Genomic DNA, 21520 nt, shown 5'->3' with positions numbered 1-21520 from the left:
GCTCAATGTTAAGACTAAAATATACCTGTTGGCCATGAGTTTAAGGATACATAATTTGGGGAGAATTTGGAGCTCAGGAAAATGTAAAAATGGCATTTTGAGGGAAAGAACAAAAATTAGTAATGTGACCCGAATGCTAGAAATATATTATCGAAGATTATGTGTGAAAGACTACATTCAGTTAGGAGTATAAGACATATTTTAGTTTGATGGAAATAAAACCCGTGTCAGCACACCTAACTATGGATAAAACAGCTTTTTTTTCAGATTTAAACCTTATAAGAAGTTTGCATTTATCAAAAAATGACCTTCCTGTATTTTTTATTAAAATGTCATATGGGGTGTTCAATGCCTCATGATCTATCCTGTGTACTTAATCTATTATGAACATCTACACATGGCATGAATCCTCTCTCAATACCTGGTTCTAAAAAGCGATTTATTTAAATATTCCTCCACTGTCAGACATTTATAATGTCTGGTCCTAATTTTTCAATATCAAAGTTAAGCCTTTTACATCTGCTTGTAGGTAAATCTTTGCATAAATTATTAATGACTCCCTTAGAAAATTTTCCCTAAAGGTATAATTGAAGGGTCAAAGTGTACATATCTTTTTTTTAGCCTTTTCATGTATGCTGCCAATTTGCCCTCAAGAAATGGTGTCTCAGTGACATTTCCACTAGCAATGAGTAAGGATACACATTTCCCAGCCCTCACTAATTAATTTGAGACAACCATATGAAGAGTTGGAAAACATTTTTCTCACCTATTTCACAGCATTCTCTTGGATTATATTTTAAAAATTATCTGTTGAACTACTGTTTGTTCCCACTTACTAAAATCTCCATTAATTATTTAGAACTGAATAATTTTTATTTTCATGTTTCTTTTTTTTTTATTTTTCTTTTTTATAGCTGTACTAGGGCTGAAAGAAAGCCAAAGGAATAAAAGTGATTAATAAGAGATGGAGAGTGGAAAATCAAGGCCAAGTAGAAAGATGAAGCATTATATTGTTCAATGAATTTTAAGCCTACAGCTATGAAAATTGTACTTTTTTATTTTGCTTGTAAATATTAATTACATATGATTTTTGTGCCTGTTTACTTGGGCATGTTGGTTCTTTCCTCTCTCATGTTCTCTTTCTCTTATTCTTTTTTTTTTTTTACATTTATTTATTTTTGAGAGACAGAGACAGAGCATGAGTGGTGGAGGGGTAGAGAGAGAGGGAGACGCAGAATCTGAAGCAGGCCCCAGGGTCTGAGCTGTCAGCCCAGAGCCCAATATTGGGCTCAAACCCACGAACCGTAAGATCATGACCTGAGCCAAAGTGGGACGCTTAACCAACTGAGCCACCCAGGTGCCCTGTTCTCTTATTCTTTAAATAATCAACGTGAATTATGATTTACCCCCAAGACACAGCCAGAAAGGAAGGAAAAAGTGAGGAAGGATGTGTCATGGGACTGCTATAACAAAACAACACAGGGGTACCTAGGGGGCTCAGTTGGTTACACATCTGATGTCGGCTCAGGTCATGTCAGGTTCCTAACTGGCTCCCTCTTGCTGTGTTCTTACATGGTAGAAAGTCCTAGGGGGGGCCTGTGGAGTCTCTTTTATAAGAACATTAATCTTACCTAGTAGTAGGGCTCTACTCTCAGGAGATAAATGTCTCCAAAAGACCTCACCTCTAATACCGTCGTCCTTGGGAGTTAGGATATCAACATACGAATTTTGAGTGGACAGACTATAGCAGGACAGAAAGGATGAGCGGAGGAAGGAGAGAAAGAAGGAAGGTAAACCTCTCCTTTTTCTGATCCCAAACATGTTGGCTTTCACTTCTTCCCTCCTCACCTCACTATTCCCTCCCCCACTTCATCTTACATTCCCTTTGTAAATGTAACACAAACATTGAAATTCAGGTAGATATTTTCTATGTTAAGAACACCAACATCTGTTTTTCTTTTTCCTTCTTCTTTAGGTCTGTGCTTATTCTTACATTCATTTAAAAAAAGTAGTGTTTTTTGTTTGTTTTGTTTTGTTTTTTGAGAGAGAGAAAGTGAGCACGAGTTGGAGAGGGGCAGAGAGAGAGGTTGAGAGAGAGAATCCCAAGCAGGCTCCATGCTGTCAGCACAGAGCCCAATGTGAGGCTCAAATCCCATAAACCATGAGATCATGACCTGAGCTGAAATCAAGAGTTAGATCCTTAACAGGTTGAGTCACCCAGGTGCCTCTGTTCTTACATTCTTTCTTAGACAACTGTGAAAGAAGCAAAGGAAACGTAAAAGATGATCTTTACTCATAAGGAGAGATGCAAACAGTAGAGGTAGATAAGTAGTCTAGGAGTTCTTGGAGCAGATACAAGTAGAAACTTGGCCTTGTACAAATGGTGTAATTTGGGTATACATAATGTTTTTTGTACTCACATTAGAAATAAATGTATTCTTCTTTATTCAGTAATAATTTACTGAGTACTTGGATTGTGAGATACCGTATTAGGCGCTTTGTATTTATTAACTTAATTTTCCAAACTTTCATATGGAATATGTGCTTTTATGTTCCCCACTGTGTTGATAAGGATTCTGAGGCTTGGAGTGGTTGGAATCAGTGAGTGAGTAGTTTGGAATTTGGCTCTAGCTATCTGCCTCTTGTTACCTTTTACTCTGTTTACTCTGTTACCTTCCAGAAATGTCTCTGTGTGTGGCCCATGGCCCTCTATGTGAAAGGGCTAATGGTTTCCTTTTAGTTGTACTGAGGACTCAAATGGCACAAATATTTACTATTACTGGCATTTTAATTGACATTGCTAGGAAATCTTTCGCAGTCTTATTTGAGGTGTGACACAGTCCTCATCTTTGCTTCAATTTTGAGAAAGTTAAAGACTTGTAGTACATGAGTGTGGTATATAAGGTTAGAATTGGGACTTTCCAGTGAATGAGGGCTGCAAAATCTCCTTGGCATGAAAAAAATGTAGCACACGGGCAGTAACCCTACTACCTCAATACAGACACACATGCCTACCCATACACATGCACACACACCTCTTATAGCCTCAGTGGAAAAAAAAATAAATCTGAACTTTTTGCTTGTGAGCCTAGATATGATCTTTGAGGGCTTTTCAACACTTAGCTTTAGAGGGCTATGCCATTTGAGTGGACCAAGAGTTTGAGATCAAGCTGGCTTACTGTCTTTTGTCTAGTCCAGTCACTTCCAAAGAAGAAGGTCAAGTTGAGACCCAAAGAGATTTCTGATTTGTTCACTTTGGTTGTTGGCTCAAAAGCAACCTTCTGGCAATTTTTGACTCAAGAACAGAAATGGTGTCTGCCTCGCAGAGTCCTAAAGGAGTAAATTAAATGAGGTACTCATAGTCCTTTATTTAGTACCCCACACACATGGGTTTCAGGAAATGGCCTCTCTTAGGCAAGTTGCTATCTCACCAACCTGTACTCCTTTGTGAGTGCTCCTATTAGTAGAATCACAGGTACAAGTAAGAAAGAACACAGAACTAGGAGTCTGGAAACTTCCCATTTCAAAGTTTTATTGCTGGCTTTTGGGTTTCTCACATTTGGGAAATTACCTCCTCATGCCTTGATTCCGTCCTTTTTGAAGAATGACACTGGAGAATAAAGCACTACTACAATGGTATGTGGATTCAGGTATGTGGATTCAGAAATGGAGGGGAAAGGGAAGAGGAAGAATTAGCAGCAAAGGGAATTCAATTCAAATTTGCATGATTTTATTTAAAGCCAGCAATATTGATGATTGTTGGTGACTGCAAGAAAAGAAAGACATTTTACTTTCAATCTGGGCAGGATTTAACTGTAAAAAGAAATAATGGCATTGGATTAGCAATAATTTTGAGCTTTTATAGATCATTTACCCACAGAAAATCCAGAAACTTTATGAAGGCAGGGCTCTCACTCCCTGTGACTTCAGTATCCCAAGTACCATGCATATTAGATGTACCATGCATATTAGATGCTTTCGTGCTGAATGAATATAAGACTCATTAATGAACGCCATTGATCTTTTTATCTTACTCCATGGGATACATAAACTAAAAATTGTGTCTATTTCATGAGTGTGTGTGTGTGTGTGTGTGTGTGTGTGTGTGTGTGTTCATTGATTTTCAGAGCTTCTTGGACTTCAGCTAATGGGGTTTTGGATTAAGAATCATATTGCCTACAGATTTACTTTAATATTCTAGGAATTTACTAAAGGATTATTAAAATGATATGTAAATACGATAAAAGAAAACATAAATAAATGGAAAGACAACCTATGCTCATGGATTGAAAGACTTAACATGGTTAAAATGTCCATACTACCTAAAATGATCTACAGATTCAGTGCAACACCTGCCAAAATCCCAGTGATGTCTTTTGCAGAGATAGAGAAAAGCATACTAAATTCATAGGGAATCTCAAGGGACTCCAAATAGTCAAAGCACTCTTGAAAGAGAATAACAAAGTTGGAGGTCTCATAGTTGCTGATTTCAAAACCTAAGACCCAACTATAATAATAAATATTTGTACTGGCATAAAGATAGATATGTAGACTGATGGAACAGAATAGAGTCCAGAAGTAAACTTTAACACATATGGCCAAATGATTTTCAACAAAGGTACCAAGACTACAATGGGAAAGGAAGATCTCTTCAATAAATGGTGCTGAGAAAATTATCTATATGCAGAAAACTGAAATTGGATCCTTATGATATATACATACATACATACATACATACACACACACACACACACACACACACACACACACACACGTATTAATGACCTAAACATAAAACCTACAATTCTAAAAATCCTAGAAGAAAATATAGGGGAAATGTTCAGGACTTTGGATTTGGCAGTGTTTTCTTGAAATGACACCAAAGCCAAGGAAACAGACAATAGACAAATGGGACTGCATCAACTTACAATTTCTGTGCATCAAAGGAAATATCAAGAGAGTGAAAAGGAAATCTATGGAGTGAGAGAAAATATTTGCAAATTATGTATTTCGTAAGAGTTAGTATGCAGAATATATGGCGAACTTCTACAACTCAATAACAACAATAAAAATATCCTTATTAAAAAATGGGCAAAGGACTTGAATAGATACTTCTCCAAAGAAGGTATATAAATGGCCAAAGCATATGAAAAGATGCTTAACATAATCATAAGAGAAATAGAAATCAAAACCACTATGAGATATCATTTAAGTCCCTTAGGATGGCCACAATCAAGAAGACAGGAAGAACAAATGTTGGAAAAGATGCATATTTTTAGAATCCTACACTTTTGGTGGGAATGAAAACTGGTGCAGCCATTATGGTAAATAGCATGAAGTTTTCTCAAAAAAAAAAAAAGCAACCTAAAAGTAGAATTACCATATGATCTAGCAATGTTACTTCTGGGTATACAGCCAAAAGAATTCAAAGAAAGATCTTGAAGAGATATTTGCACACCTGTGTTCATTGTTGCATTATTCATAATAGCCTTAAGGTGGAAACAATCCAAGTATCTATTGGCAGATGAATGTATAAAGAAAATGTAATATGCACAATATTCCTGTAGGGGGGGGTGTGTATGTAGATCATGATATATACACCACACACATACATGAATATCATATAGCCTTTACAAAGTAGAAGAGTAAAAACTCCTGTCACATGTTACAACATAAATGAACCTTGAGGACAGTGAAACAAGGAGGTCACAAAAGGCCAAATACCGTATTATTCTGTTCATAAAGTGTATCTAAAGTCTCCCAAATCATAGACACAAAAAGCAGAAAGGTGATTTCCAAGGGCTAGGGGAGACAAAGGGGTAATTAGTATTTAATGGGTGTACAATTTGAGTTTTGTTTGTTTATTTTTTTGTTTTTTAGATAGCACCACAGAGGGGGTGGGGCATAGAGCCAGGGAGACAGAGGATCAGAAGCAGACTCTGGCCTGCTGCGTGCTGAGAGCAGTGAGCCTGATGTGGGGCTCGAACTCACGAACCCTGAGATAATGACCTGAGCTGAAGGTGGATGCTCAACCGGCTGAGCCACCCAGTCATCCCTGAATTTTACAGGATGAAAAAAGTTCTAGAGATGGGTTGCACAACAATGTGAAAATACTTGACTGATTCGTACACCTAAAAATTAAGACAGTAAATGTAATGTGTTTTTTACCACGATAAAAAATAATGACGGGGCATGGCACGTAAGTACACAATAAACTTCGGCTATCATGTTTACGTTTAAAAACGGTATGTTCACTATTTTGAAAAACTAAGAAACCCAGAGTATCATCTTTGTGCAAGCAGCAGTCCAGAACATAGTTTCAGTAAACACATTGCCACACGTTCTTCACGCCCACTCTAGCAATGAGGAAGGCTCCAATCACTGTACAACGTGACACCAAGATGTCTCACACTGACGTTAAAGTGTAGCCACAGGAGATTTTGGTTGGAAGCCCACAGTTTAACAGGAAAGCCGCTGTCTGTTGGTAAATGTGCCAATATCATAGGATCATAGTAATTGCAGATGAGTCCAGTTTGGGAGGTAAAATGCAATGAGCCTTTGCTAAGGAGAAAATGTGTTATTAAAACCAAATAAATGCTTTGTGCTGAAGGAGGCAAGTGGACAAGCCCATAATCCCCAAGGGGTGTGTGTGTGTGTGTGTGTGTGTGTGTGTGTGTGTGTGTGTGCACGCGTGCATGCGTGTGTGTGTTTAAATCTAATAAGTGCTTTATCACTTTTCAGTTTCTCAGCCTGAGCCAGGCATGTTTGGGAGTTATTATGAGATTTGAAAGAATGCTGAGTTTTTGATCTTGTCAGGACTGCAAGTGCTTTATAAATGTCAGAGTTGGTGTGTGGGAATCTAGGACACTGCTTCTGTGTGTACCTTATGAGAGTCCGCTAATGAGGCCATAGGGGAGCCGCCCTCTGAGCGACTCCTGGAGCAGTCCTGACTTCGAAAACACCTCTCTGGGTCCACTCAGTGAAAGAATTTCATGGTGTTGTTGTTGTGGTTGTAGTTGTTGTATTGCAAACAGTATCCAGCTTTAAATGACCTAATTCTAAACAGCACTCATTTACAAACTTCAAAACATTATTAATACTCTGAGCACCTCCTTGTTAGAGGAAAGACATCACTAGGGGTTTCCTTTTTAAGCCTTACTATTTAAACAGTCTCTTGGGGTGCCTGGGTGGCTCAGTCAGTTAAGCATCTGCCTTTGGCTCTGGTCATGATCTCTCGATTTCTGAGTTCAAGCCCCGTTTCTGGCTCTCTGTTCAGTGCAGAACCCTCTTTGGATCCTCTGTCTCCCTCTCTCTCTGCCCCTTCCCCATGTGTGTGTGCTCTCTCTTTCTCAAAAATAAACAAACATACATTAAGAAAAACAGTCTCTTGATTGTGACCTTCCTCAGTGTTGAACTTGTCATACTGCGTTAATGTTTTTTTGATTCCTCAGAATTCAGTACTGTTTTCAGTTCAGTTACCAGCACATACTTACTAGGCTTACAATAAATACTTTCGCAGTGAATGAACGAAAGCCAAACTGGCTCACAGGTTTGAGTTTACCACTATGATTCTTGCTTATATAGCCTCTGAGTTGTGAATGATTCTGATCTTTATTATGGCTCTTGAGTTAATTGAAAGAGGTGTGAGGCTAATGATATAGTCTTGCAGTTGTAATTTGTTTTTAGCACCGAGATTCCTTGACCCTCAGTGATGAAACTAAGGCTTTAGAGAAACATTCATATTGGAAAAGCCCTTAAAAGTCTCTGCTAAAGCATTCCATTTAGAGAAGAGGTCTGTGGTTCAAAATAATGTTATATCTCCAAGATTTTGAAGACACAGATTCACTGTCTATATCATGTAAGGTCACCCAGGGGTGTCAGGATCAAGATAGAAAGTGGAGTACTAGATATATTCATGGATAATATAATGAAATAGAGGTTCTTTTGTTTATTTTTAATTAAAAAGACTGCAGTTTAAGAGTGGCTTTAATGCATTTGGTCAAGGGTAAGGATGTGCTCTGCTAGGTTTTTTTTTTTTTTTTTTTTTTTTTATGTCTTGTGCTTAGTAGTGTGTTCTATTAAATAGTGGTTGAAAATGTTTTAATTGTTGTCTTCTATAGAAACTAGATTCGGGGCGCCTGGGTGGCGCAGTCGGTTAAGCGTCCGACTTCAGCCAGGTCACGATCTCGCGGTCCGTGAGTTAGAGCCCCGCGTCAGGCTCTGGGCTGATGGCTCAGAGCCTGGAGCCTGTTTCCGATTCTGTGTCTCCCTCTCTCTCTGCCCTCCTCCGTTCATGCTCTGTCTCTCTCTGTCCCAAAAATAAATTAAAAAAAAAAAAAAAAACGTTGAAAAAAAATTAAAAAAAAAAAAGAAAGTAGATTCTATGGTCAAGCAAGTTTGAGAAATAATACATTTAACGAAGTGAGATTTTTCAAAGTTCATACACTTATAATGCTTCAGGACTTTCCAGAAGGTTATAAAATGATACATCATATCCCAAAGAATCTGATCATAAAAATCTTTTTTTATGGGAATTTTCCAGAACAGTGTGCTGTGGAGGCCACCTGGGGAAACCATACTCTAATTTTGCATATAAATGCCCATGTAATTTTATCTACGTATAGTTTCTATATTTTCTGTGGCATTTCCACTTCCTTGTTTGCTCACATTATGTCAACATTCTCCTTTAAAAAAATCTATTTGGAGATCAAGCTTAGATTGTAGGTACTTAGAATTTAAATTTTTCTAAATCACTAAGTTAGTTAGGACCACATTGTAATCATATTCCCCTATTGACCCTATAAGTAAAGAAGTACAAAGGAGTACTTCTTGTGCAGTTTGATATTTGACATGGATAAACAGGGTAGCATCAAAAGGACAGGTTTGGACAAATTTCCATGTTTGTGAGACTATACACTTAGAAATTCATGAAAGTGTAAAGATCTTTAATGGTTCTATATCCCAGCCATGTATTCACTCACTCATATATATGGTCATCCCATGTTTATTGAACATATGCTACAAGACAGTATGCTTTACACTAGAAAAGTGAAGGTGGAAATTATGTAATCTCTGTTGCCATCTTATTTCTGAACTCCCTCAAAATAATACAGTATTCAGGAAGATTTCCAGTTAGGAGTAAGATTTTCAGTTTTTGGGGGGCAGATGTCTCCATTTATCCAGTAGGATACCAAAAACCCAAGTAATGAAATAACTTGTCCAATATCACAGTTAACTAATGGAAGTATACACTATAGGACCTAGGTATTTGGAATTGAGCCCCGTGCTCCATTTAGTACTGTGACATAACATAAACATGAAGGGGTAATTTTTTTTTTTTTTTAACGTAATGATTACATTTGTATGACTGGAAATAGAAACTTGTCAAAGTGGGAAAAAATACTGAGAGAGATCCCAAGATAAGAATATCATGTGTTATTTTGAAGACTAAGTCCCCATTGAGCTTACATTCTTGGGGCTTCCACATTGCTTACAACTATAGACTTAATCTCAAAACGAAAGTGTTGGCTAATGGAGAGTTGACTTAATTTCATAGCTACAGTGATGGCTATTGGAGATACCCATAAAAGCAAAAAGTGTGGTTTGTGGGAAGTTGTAATCTCCTTGTGTCTTTTAATTCTGATGTTCTGATCCTAATTTACTGGGTCATGGATAGTGAGGTGGCTTTTCTTCCTAAACAACTGTGATTAAGCCTGAATCTTCAGAGGTTAAACCCACTTAAAAGTGAGAGGTTTAACCTTTCTCTAACAGAGCTGACCAGCGGATATCTTTGTGTTATATAATAAGAATAGAAATTCCATTCCAAAAATATGGTTATGATGCTGACTTTATACCTCAAGTGAATCTTGTATTAGTCAGAATCACCTCTTAATGGCTTATAATGTTTTCAGTAATATACTAAGCATGGTAGATGATGTAATATGTACATAAGGTACATATTATTGAAATACTCTTATTGAAAGAGGTTCCACTTTAATGAAGGAGGTAACACACACTCACTATAGGACATGAACTAGAGTGGCTCCTGGATTGATGCCACATGATGATATGCCGAGAAGATGGTGTAGACAGTGGATCAAGTTTAATTCCCTACATTGTTAAAACCTCCTTTGCGTGTGTCAGCATATGTAACCTTCACAAGTTATATTACTTCCCTGAGCCTTAGTTTCTTTGAGAAAAAGGAACAGCAGTCACTACTTCATGGAATTACTGTCAAGAATAAATGCAATTATACAGATTATCGTAAATGACATGTTGGATACTTGTTGAAAGAGACAACTTTGAATTGTCTTTTCTTTTATCTGTAAAACAGTGTACGTTTGGAAAGGTATCATCACAATTAAATAGCAAGATACGGTTTAAGTAACCACTCAAAAAAATCAGTGGATGAGTTTGATAATGAGAGTGTAAATTTGTGTCAAATGTGTTCTTTAGCAATGAGTGATATAGGAATAGAGATTTCCAGAACTGTGATCTCCAAAGACCACGAAAATTCCTAGAATACACAGGAAGGCTGAATCTTGAGTTATTCATTGGGTACGTGTAATTTTTACCTAAGTTACATTCATAGTGCTCAATAGATTTTTGCTGCTATAAATTGCCCTTCCTGCATCCACAGAAGGAGGTGAAGCAAAAGCTCATAATGCACACTCAGTATAGACTGTTAAGAACTGCCAGGCACGCATCGTCACCAGCCACCCGGGTTACTGCCTTTCTAAAGGCTTAGAATCTGAGAGCTACTCCATGATCTTTCATTATATTCTTTTGAGGTTGGGCTAGTGAGAGGATTCTTTAGTGGGAAACAACAGGAAATAAAGAAGCAAAGAGTGGTACAAAGGCAACAAAATGAATGTTTACAATGAGTAGATCAGGGTAATGAGCAGGATTTATGTTGAAGAATAGTAGAAGACAAGGTTTAAAGAGTCAGATGAAGCTAGATTGTTTAGGACTTTGTAAAATAATCACACAGGTTCCATTGCATAAAACGGTACTCTATTATAATGTCAGAAATGTATTGAGAGAGAAATGTATATAAATTTTATTTTTTCCCTGTGTTGGTGCTTCTATGAGTTTCCTAATCAATGTACACCATGCCCTAGATTCTGTAGAGCAAACTGTATCTTCTGAGACCTTACCTTGAAAATACTTTTTATAAAGGGGCAGGAGAGTCACCTTTCTCCTAAATGAAATACAACAAATTCGTAACATTTTTGCAAAGCCAATACCTTGTTAACTTAAATAGATCCTAATCCCCTATGTATAGGTGAGGATGTAGCATGTGTCAGGAAGAACAATGGGCTAGGAGGGAGTAGGATTCTAGTCCTAACTTTATTACAAATGAGCTGTGTGAACAGGAACAAGTATTTAATCATCTCTAGACCCTTGTTTGCTCATTTGTTCAAGGGAGATGTCCTGGCCTGCCCTATCTATTTTGCTGAGTCACTGTGAGGCTTTTGTAGGGTAATGTGCGAATCTCCCCTGAAAACAGTAAGGAGTTACTTCTCTTCATGTATATGTCTGTATACATATAAATGTAATACCTTATAGAGAGTATAATTATAAGGTAATTTTGGAAAATGATCTCTGAGTATGGTTGAATGATTTTATGATGCTTGATCTCATGACTCAGAAACTGTTGAATGTACTATGTCACACAAAATTTAATGCCCACCCCCAAAAATCTATCAGAATGCAATAACAAAACAATAGTCGTGACAACATTAAGTGCTCAGTGAGTGTTCACTATCTTTGAGATATTTGGTGATTTTTTTTAGATCAATTATTTCTTCTATGTCAAATATTATACTTAGTTCTTCTGCATATGCACTTATTTTTCCTTAAGTAAACTTATTTCTTTAGATAAATTTCCTTATTTTGGAACAATTTTAGATTTCAGAGGAACTGAAAGATTCTACTATTCCACTATTCTAAAGATAGCAGAAAGGATACTCATATACCCCACAAGATAAGTTTCCCTTATCTTGTACATATTTTTAAAATGTAATTCTAAGAACAAACCCACCAGACTGGTATTGTGATTTTGTTATTGATACTAAGTTTTAGATTTCTTTGCAGTGTCTTTGTCTTTAGAATGTTTCTCACCAAGAAAGTTACTTAGATTAACTACTTTTTATATATAGTTATGTCATCAATTTGATATGGAGTTAAGTTTCTTTGCTCTTTGTCTTTTATATTAGATATGACTTTTAAACCTTTTTAAGGTAGCTTTTTTGAAAGTGTAAAATGCTTCTAGGTTTAGAATTAAAACTAAATGAAAAGTTGTGCTCGGGCAAATCTTATTCTCATCTTTATTTTTTCTACTTTGTTCTGATATTCCCATAAGTAGATTTTATTATTTTCTCATTTATCCATATTGTGTACATTCAAATGCATGCTACAAATATATACACATACTTACGTGTCTACATACACTTGAATAAGTGCATTTATGTACATTCATATGTATACATATGCTTACATTTACCCTTTTTTACTCAAAAAGTAAATACAATAGTCATTCATACCTTGATATTTTTACTTACCAGCCTATTTTAGAAATCACTCCATATTTGTTCATAAAGATTTTCTTATTTCTGTTGTACATCTAATACTCTGTAGTATGAAGTTATTATAGTGTATTTAACCAGTCTTCTGTGATTAGACATTTTAGTTTTTCCCAATATTCTGCTGTCACAATTAATGCTACAATGAATATGCCACAAGGTTTTGTGCATATGTTTAATTCTTGTGGAAATACATTTTTAGGTAAACTCCTAGATTGCTGGGTCAGAAGATGAAGGCATATAGAGTTTTGCTAGATATGTAGAATTATTCTTCATTAAAGTTGAATCATTATGCCCTCCAACTAACAGTATATGAGCTTATTGGTTTCTCTACAGACTCAGCAACAACATAATTTTTGGTTAGGCTGTTATATGTGGACAGTCTTATAGGTATGAAATATTAAAAATACTTTTTAAATGTTTGTTTTGGAGAGAGTGTTTCTGAGAGGGGCAGAGAGTGGGGGACAGAGGATCTGAAGCAGGCTCTGCTCTGACAGGCTAACAGCAGCGAGCCTGATGTGGGGCTCACACTCACAAACCGCGAGATCATGAGCTGAGCCAAAGTTGGACACTCGACTGACAGAACCACCCAGGTGCCCCTAAAAATATTTTTTAATTAGTATATGATGAGTATGGTTAAATGGTTTTATGTGGCATTTTAGAAATTAAATTTTTGCCAAGTCAAGTACAGGACACTTCTGCATTTAACCTGAAAGTCTAATAGATCTTGTGTACTATAGCTTTGAGAATAGATAATTTTGTTCATTTGAAGGAAGACTTTTTCTTTGTGTCACTCTTTCTTAGAGCATTTGTGTAGTGCATATGATATAGACATATGTCCAAAGGGAAAAAGTTGGTTTTTACATAAAAATGCATCATATTATTTATTCAAAGGTGACTCACTAGGCCCTTGAAAAGATTGAGTTTTTTATTTCTTCAAATGCACTTAGTCACATGTTTATAGGCATTATTATCAGGATAGCTGAATGATAAGACCTAAATTGAAATGTTTATTGTATCAAAAAGATTTTAATAAAACATACTTTTATTGGTGAACATGACCCTTGGAGCTTGCCAACTGTGTTTTGTTTTTTGTGTTTTTTTTTAAATGTGTTTAGAAAGAATGATTTAGGGGACGCCTGGGTGGCTCAGTTGGTTGAGCATCTGACTTCGGCTCAGTTCATGATCTCACAGTTTGTGAGTTTGAGCCCTGCATCGGGCTCTGCACTGGTGGCTCAGAGCCTGGAGCCTGCTTCAGATTCTGTGTCTCCCTCTCTCTGCCTCTCCCCTGCTCATGCTGTCTCTCTCTCTCAAGGATTGAATAAACATTAATTTTTTTTTTAAAGAAAGAATGATTTAGATCAGAGTAGTCTCTTCTTGCAAATGTCTTTTGGACATTTTAGTTTCCACCATTTTGAAAAAGGCAAAAATCAGCTGACAAAGTATGACACCTTCTACTCTTCATCAGAGATCATTGTACTTATGCTCTGATGGCTTTAAGATGCTTGTGACTCCGTCAATATATATTTTTTAAAGCCACAAATTATAAAAGGAAAACATTCAGAAAAGAAAAGTAGCAAGGAAGAGGCATGACTTTTGGTTGGTCCTAGCACTGTTCTTTGTAACTTAAAGCAAGTCATTTTATATTTCTGGATCTTAATATTTCCCACTTCTAAAATATAAACAGTTTGTATGAGCTGATCTTTAATGCTGTTTATAGATTTAAAATATATTCCTTTTTATTAATTTATTTTTATTTTTTAGATAACACAATTTGGGGAGAGGGACAGAGGGAGGGAGGGAGGGAGGAAGAGAGAGAGAGAGCGAGAGCGAGAAAGAGAGAGAGAGAGAGAGAGAGAGAGAGAGAGAGAGAGAGAGAGAGAGAATCCTAAGTAGGTTCCATGCTCAGCACAGAGCCCAACGCTGGGCTTGAGCCCATGACTCCCTACAATCATGACCTGAGCCAAAATCCACAGTTAGATGCTCAACTGAGCCACCCAGGTGCCCCTAAAATGCTTTCTTGATTCTAATTACGCTATCAGTTTTTACCTTCTACATTTAAGCTTTGGCACTTCTGTAGGGAATATCTAAATCTACATCAAAATCAGATTATTGCTGAGCTTTCCAAATCTTTTCCCAAATTATTTCAATATCAATTGCATATAGTCTCTTGATTATAATGTACCATAGGTGTTTTAAAACTGTGGAATAAAGAGGCTGCCATTTCCTAAAATTATAGGTAGAAACCAGAGGTAGAGGGGAAATTTTTGTTTATTGATCCATCTGCATTTGTTGCACTTGTCACTCTAGCAACTGGTCATTTTGACAGTTGTCTTCTGTCATTGAGAAAAATAAAAAAGGTAAGAAAAGTGGTCACTGTGTTTCTTTTCTATCATTTTATTCATTAAAGCATTGTTGAGACCCTCCATAAAAACATGATTTTAGATAATAAAAAGTTAGCTATAAAACTCAACATTATTAATAAGCATGAAATTCAACTTGAGAGAGATAAAATACATGAGAAGAGTTGTGAGCATAAATTATAAAAATGCCGTTTATAACTTATTGTTTAAAGGAATATGTAGAATAGGTGGAATTAGGGCCTCCTGGGTGGCTCAGTTGGTTAAGTGTCTGACTTCAGCTCAGGTCATGTTCTTGTGGCTTGTGGGTTCCAGCCCTGCATTGGGCTCTGTGCTGACAGCTCAGAGCCTGGACCCTGCTTTGGATTCTGTGTCTCCCTCTCTCTCTCTGCCCCTCGCCCACTCATGCTCTGTCTCTCCCTGTAAAAAGTAAATAAAACATTAAAAAAAAAAAGAGGTGGAATTAATCCAAGAAGACTTCTTACATGAGAACACCTTTAATACAAGACTTGTTATGCAGAACTTGAAGTGAGTCTGTCTGCTTCTCACTACAAACTAAAGCGCCATTTTTTTCTCTCCTCGAGAGTTTGGTTATACAGGGATCCAGTAGAAAGCAAATGCAATCAACTTTACATCTATTCTGGATTTAGATATTATATATTGATAAATAATCAATATAAGGTAATTTGTATCAAATGAGTCTGAAACTCTCCTGATTCCCTGTAGCTCTTCTGCCTTTTGGAGTTGACTCACATAGGCTTCATTTTAAGTAGTTCTTAGTTATGATTACAAGCACTTATATTTCAGCACATTGGAGAGCTACCAGTGGATGTGGGTTGTGTAGTTTAACCCATTAGCTATTCAAAGGATTTGGGACAATCTGGCTTCAATGAAAATGTTGACTGGACTTCTTGAAGGACAGTTTCTTGTGACTCTCCACACCTAACAACTGTAGATGTGCCTTAAAATATTTAACAATTTCTCTATTGATAAATACCATTTCATTGTTGCTGCTCTTAGAATTATATCTCCACTAGTCATGTTTTGTGTGTGTGTGTGTGTGTGTGTGTGTGTGTGTGTGTGTGTGTGTATATATATATATATATATATATATATATATATTCTTCTGCCATGTTGCTTTTACTTCTGTAAAGTTAAACTCTTAAATTTGAAATACTAGATTAGTTTGTTATGGAAGTATCTCTGTAAAGCCAAGGCAATACTTATTTTATTCCCAGCTGTCTCTTATGCCACCACCCATAAGGTGCTACATTATACCTAGCACTTTCAAAATGAAGTATGAGCTTTTTCAAGAGTAGAGACATGCATTTGATGCAGTTTTGTAACTTGTATTCTGTCATGATAGTCTCAGGCTCTTAAACACATTTGTCATAGGGACAAGGTAAATATATTTGGAGAAATTCCAGAAAAAAGAATACTTTAATGATGTGAGTTCTGGAGAAAAAAATTAAAGCAAGTATAATCAAAGGAATGTAATATTTTAATATTAAGACCACAAGAGTATTAACATGATTGAAAACAGAATGCATGGTGTTTTAAACAATAGCATCTCTGAAAATGGCATGGCATTATAAATATACTTATGTAAAGTGTATTGATGTCAGGCTTAATTTATGCAGTCATGAAGAAAAATTTAATTTGATTTTTAATAGTATAGTGAAATATTTTGGTTTTAAAGATTACCTAAAAATAAAATCCTAATCTTCTAAAAGAGTATAATATTACCACACATTCACAGACCAGCAAGAAGAAATACTAGCCATGAGTTTTCTAAGCTAACCATTAACTCTTTTTCCCCCCCCCCTTTGGTTTTTCTTCTTCCATAGAATTTCTAATACAAGGAATAGGTGTGGGGCAGCCTTAAAATGGATTTTAAATCCCCTTAACTTTAAATGTTATTATTTTTGCACAAAAAATTAGTTCTGGCTTATCTTTCTTTGCATAGGTAATAGCTAAGAAAGGTTTAACCTACAGTTGCTTGACCTTCTGAACTGTGCCAAATTTAACTCCCTCAATTTTTTTTTTCAGTGAAGTAGAACATAAATAAATTTAAAAGTGAAGATGTTAATCTTTTGACCGATACATACCAAGTAACAGAGAAAATAACAGCTAATAATGTAAAATAAAAATAAGTATGTATCACCATGGCTTTGGGAGATTTTTTTTACTGTTTCTTCATCTTTTTATTTGCTCTATTCGTCATCAAAATAATGGCAAAAATATTACAGTGATTAGCTTAATGAAGGAAAGAAGCTATTAATAGAATTTTTAACATTAATAACAGTGTTATGTTTACTAAAATGTAATATTGTCATTCAAACAACATGAAAGATATTACATACACCACTGTCTGAAGAAGAAAAAGAAAAAAAAAGAGACAAGAGGAGTCAGATTTACTTTAAGGCTGGAACAGAAAGAAAATTGCCATACGTTTGCTAGCACCTGACTCTTGTAAGCTGGCAACAGTTTAATAGAACTTAACCTCATCAGATTTTCAGCCTGTGATGGAATGATGTTATGGCCAACATTTTCTATTTGGCAAAACTTAGTTTATCCAACTACAATTTGCTAAATTGGCATTTTGCTGAAATGGCTATTGTTGCCTGAACACTTTTCTAAAGTCTTGGCGAAGTTGACCCGAGTCTTGTGTGAAAAGGCCAGAGTCATGAGTTGGGTCTTTCTTCCTTAATCACTGTTTGCAGAACTATGACAGTTTTTATTTTGTAGTTTTAAAAACTCTACCAGTGGGTGAAAGAATAGCTTATCCCCTATTCTTTCTGTGTGTACATTCATTCTGCTAATATAAATAATTGTATTAGTATATTTCTATGGTTTTCATGCTTATGCCTATTAGACCATAAATTTCATTAAAGAAAAGAACTATGTCCTATTTTTTACCAGCTTCATTGAGATGTGATTAACCTATAACATTGTGTAAGTTTATAGTGTATACACATGTTGATTTAATACACCTATATTTTGAAAAGATAACCATCATAGCATTAGCTAACACCTCAGTCACTTCAAATAATTACCATTTCTTATTGGTTATGAGAAAATTTAAGATGATTTTCTTAGGAACTTTCAAGTATGTAACACAGTATTATTAACTATAACCACTATGCTGTATATTAGATCCCCGGATCTTATCCTTCTTATAACTGGAAGTTTGTAATCTTTGACCAACATCTCCCCATTTCCCCTACCTCTGTGTGTCTGGTAACCACTGCTCTACTCTCTGACTTCAGCTTTTTCAGATTCTATGTATAAGTGATAGGATGCAGTATTTTTCTTTCTCTGACTTATTTCACTTAGCACAGTGTCCTTAAGTTCCATCCGTGTTGTCACAGATGCAATGCTGTCTTTATATTTAAACTAGTCACATTTCCATCTTCATTCCACAGGACCTCGCAGAGTGTTTTCCAAGTAGTATATTCACCCATGTCCACTCACTGATACACTTATTCACCGTCTTGTCTTGCCATTATCCTAAAATAGAGGCTTGGTCAAAAGAAATGAGATAGCCACAAGGAAGAAGTGTACTTTAATCATGTAAATGTTTCTGAGTAGAGTCTCTTTCCCTCTTTCGCTCTTTTTATCTCTCTATCTGCCTCTCTCCTTATCTCCTTTTCTCTTTTTTTCTTGCTGTCTCTTTTCTCTCTTTTTAAATACTATCTAGTTGAGATTTCCAAAGCTGTAGGTCAAGAGACCTGTGTCTTCCTTTGTGACCAGGTGAAATGTATTGGATCTTTATCTACTTTAATTTCTTCATCTTTTGAAGGGCACTCACATCTATTCACCTCTTCCATATATAGGAACATACATAGTAAGGATAAAATTAGATAAGAGTTGTGAAAGTACTGTAAAAATATTTAAAAAGTTAATTTGGTAAAATTAAAAAGCTAAACACACTGATAATATACATAGACAAGTGAACACATACATAAATGTATGTGTATGGGTGCATATATATGCAAATTTCTTCAATTGAGAGAGAATTTCCATTCTGGTAGTTGGACTACAAGTTAAACTGAGTTAATGTATCATAAAATCATTCTGAATCTTATTTTTTTGCATAATCCCTACACATTAAAAAAAAACCACAACACTTCACACATGCTTTAGGATCACCATGTCTGTTAAAATGAGACCTTGTGATTTGAATAGCTAATCAAATCATTGAGAAGCAGCTGTAACTCTGTAATACTTTATTGAGGTCAAACTAAAAATAGAAGCCAGAGCCTTATTTATGTTGCTATCTCTTAGTGATAGAGCTACAAATACCATTCCTGCCATCTAGACCTTAGTTGATATAATGACAACTAAGGCCAGCCATAAGATTTAGTAATGGTGGAAATAATTGATTATTTTGTCTGCTTCTGTAGTTTTCAAAGTGTTAACCCTATGTACGAGAACTATTTTAGATCCAAACATGCAGAGGTGCAATTCACAAAATGCCAAGTCAATTAATGTACATTTTGCTATGGTAGCAACACTGCCAGTTTATTTCATTTTTATCTATTTTTTTAATTTCATTTTTATTTTTTATTTTTTTTATGAAATTTATTATCAGATTGGTTTCCACACAACACCCAGTGCTCATCCCAAAAGGTGCCCTCCTCAATACCCATCACCCCCCCTCCCCTCCCTCCCACCCCCCATCAACCCTCAGTTTGTTCTCAGTTTTTAAGAGTCTCTTATGGTTTGGCTGTCTCCCACTCTAACCTTTTTTTTTTTCTTCCCCTCCCCCATGGTCTTCTGTTAAATTTCTCAGGATCTACATAAGAGTGAAAACATATGGTATCTGTCTTTCTCTCTATGACTTATTTCACTTAGCATAACACTCTCCGGTTTTGTAGCAACGTGGATGGAACTGGAGAGTGTAACGCTGCCATTTTAGCACACGATCTTTGTCTTTAAATTCCCAGGGGTAGGATTACCATGTTTGAAATCTTAGGCTGCTTCTATTCTTCTACAGATTTTCTATGAATTCTGGAGACAAAAATATAGGACAAAATAAATATTCACATATTTCTGCCTTCAGTTAAAGCCTGGTATCATTTTTATAAGTATTTGAGAATTCACACATACTGGAGCTGTCATGGTAATTCAAGATTTGGAGAAGAAGGAACATTTCTGCTTTTGTTATTTGCTTTGCAAAGCTCGGCCTTTATGAATACATATTTTTGGAGTTTTGCCACAGAATCTGTACCTTAGGTTTCCAATTCATACCCCAGAGTATTAGCTAGATAAGGGAGTTTGTTCCATTTTGATATTGTGCACGTTTGCATGTGCTTTAATCTTAACATGTCCCGACGTTATTTAATTTACTCGTGTGTCCAATGGAGTCTATCAAGTAGACCAGCTTTTTGTTATTTTTATCACTATAAATCAAAAACTTCAGATACAGGCATGAAGTATCTATTGAAAATAATCAGAAAATAGAATTGTTTCTTAAATTGTTAGTACGTGATAGTATGAATGGTAGACTGGGTATCTAACTGTAATAATCTCAATAATAATAGGAATTTTATTATGTTTATTAGACTCATTTATTTTTGGAGATTTATCAGCTTATAGGGAAGTACATCCCAAGAGACAATGGTAAAACAAAACCATTATGAAAATATCAACGCTTTCTTCAAAGTTTTTGTTTGTTTTAAGCAAATTACATACAGGATCTACTAATCTTAATAACAAAATTTGTGAATTAAATGGTGTTATTCCCAGATGAAAACAAGTTTCATAGAGATTAAATATCTTGCCCAAGGACCTGCAACTCATGTAGGACAGGACTGGTACTGAGAGCTCGATCAGACTGATTTTCAGCCTCATTATTTTAACTCCTCTCATTTTCTCAACAAGAATGGTTGGAACAATTGGCAGCTTAGAGAACTGAAGACTTTGAAATGTGTATGAAATGGAATTGTTGTAGGATCTATGATGATGAAATGGTTGAGCTCATTTTTCATGGCTCCATATGGCCTAGTTAGAACCAATGAGTAGATGTAAGCATGAAAGTTTCAGTTCTGATACTTTCATTTAAGAAAATGGCGAAGCTTCTTCCAGGATGAATGAACTCACTGTCATTGGAAACAACTGTTCTCAGACTGCAGACAAAAGTCAAGTAGAAAAGGTTCTCATGGGAACAAAGGTATTGTGCTAGACGATTTCTAAAGTTCTATCCACTGCTAAGATTCCACATTTTAAGTATTTGCAAGTGTTTATGGGTTGAGACAAAGAGGAAATATTAACAATTTCTACTTTTTGAGATTCCTACATATAGAGAATTCACCTTATGCTAGTTACTCTGTTGAATTTGTTAATATTTTCTTTTGAAGGAAGGGAGAGGAAAGTTTTAACAAGTTCTTATACTCAACATCATCTATTGGTTTTTATTCTGTAGGAGGTGAGGTACATTTGATTTTTTTGGTAATAAATAATTTCAGGTAGAAGTTGGTACTTTAAAGAACCCTCGAGAGAAGTAAAATGGTTAGCTTTTGAAATGGGATTCATTCTGGACTTGTTTTTCTGAAATTTTTACAAATCTCACAT

General features: G+C 35.7%; 1 protein-coding gene across 4 annotated transcripts in view; it reads left to right on the top strand.

Moving 5' to 3' along the window:
• SGCD (sarcoglycan delta) overlaps positions 1–21520 on the top strand; it is a 946774-nt gene that overhangs the window by 461491 nt on the left and 463763 nt on the right. The gene's annotated exons all lie outside the window — the stretch shown is intronic.

The sequence above is a fragment of the Felis catus genome, chromosome A1, assembly GCF_018350175.1.
Source record: "Felis catus isolate Fca126 chromosome A1, F.catus_Fca126_mat1.0, whole genome shotgun sequence".
NCBI classification, from domain to species: Eukaryota; Metazoa; Chordata; class Mammalia; order Carnivora; family Felidae; genus Felis; species Felis catus.
This window is presented reverse-complemented; position numbering and strand designations above follow the sequence as displayed.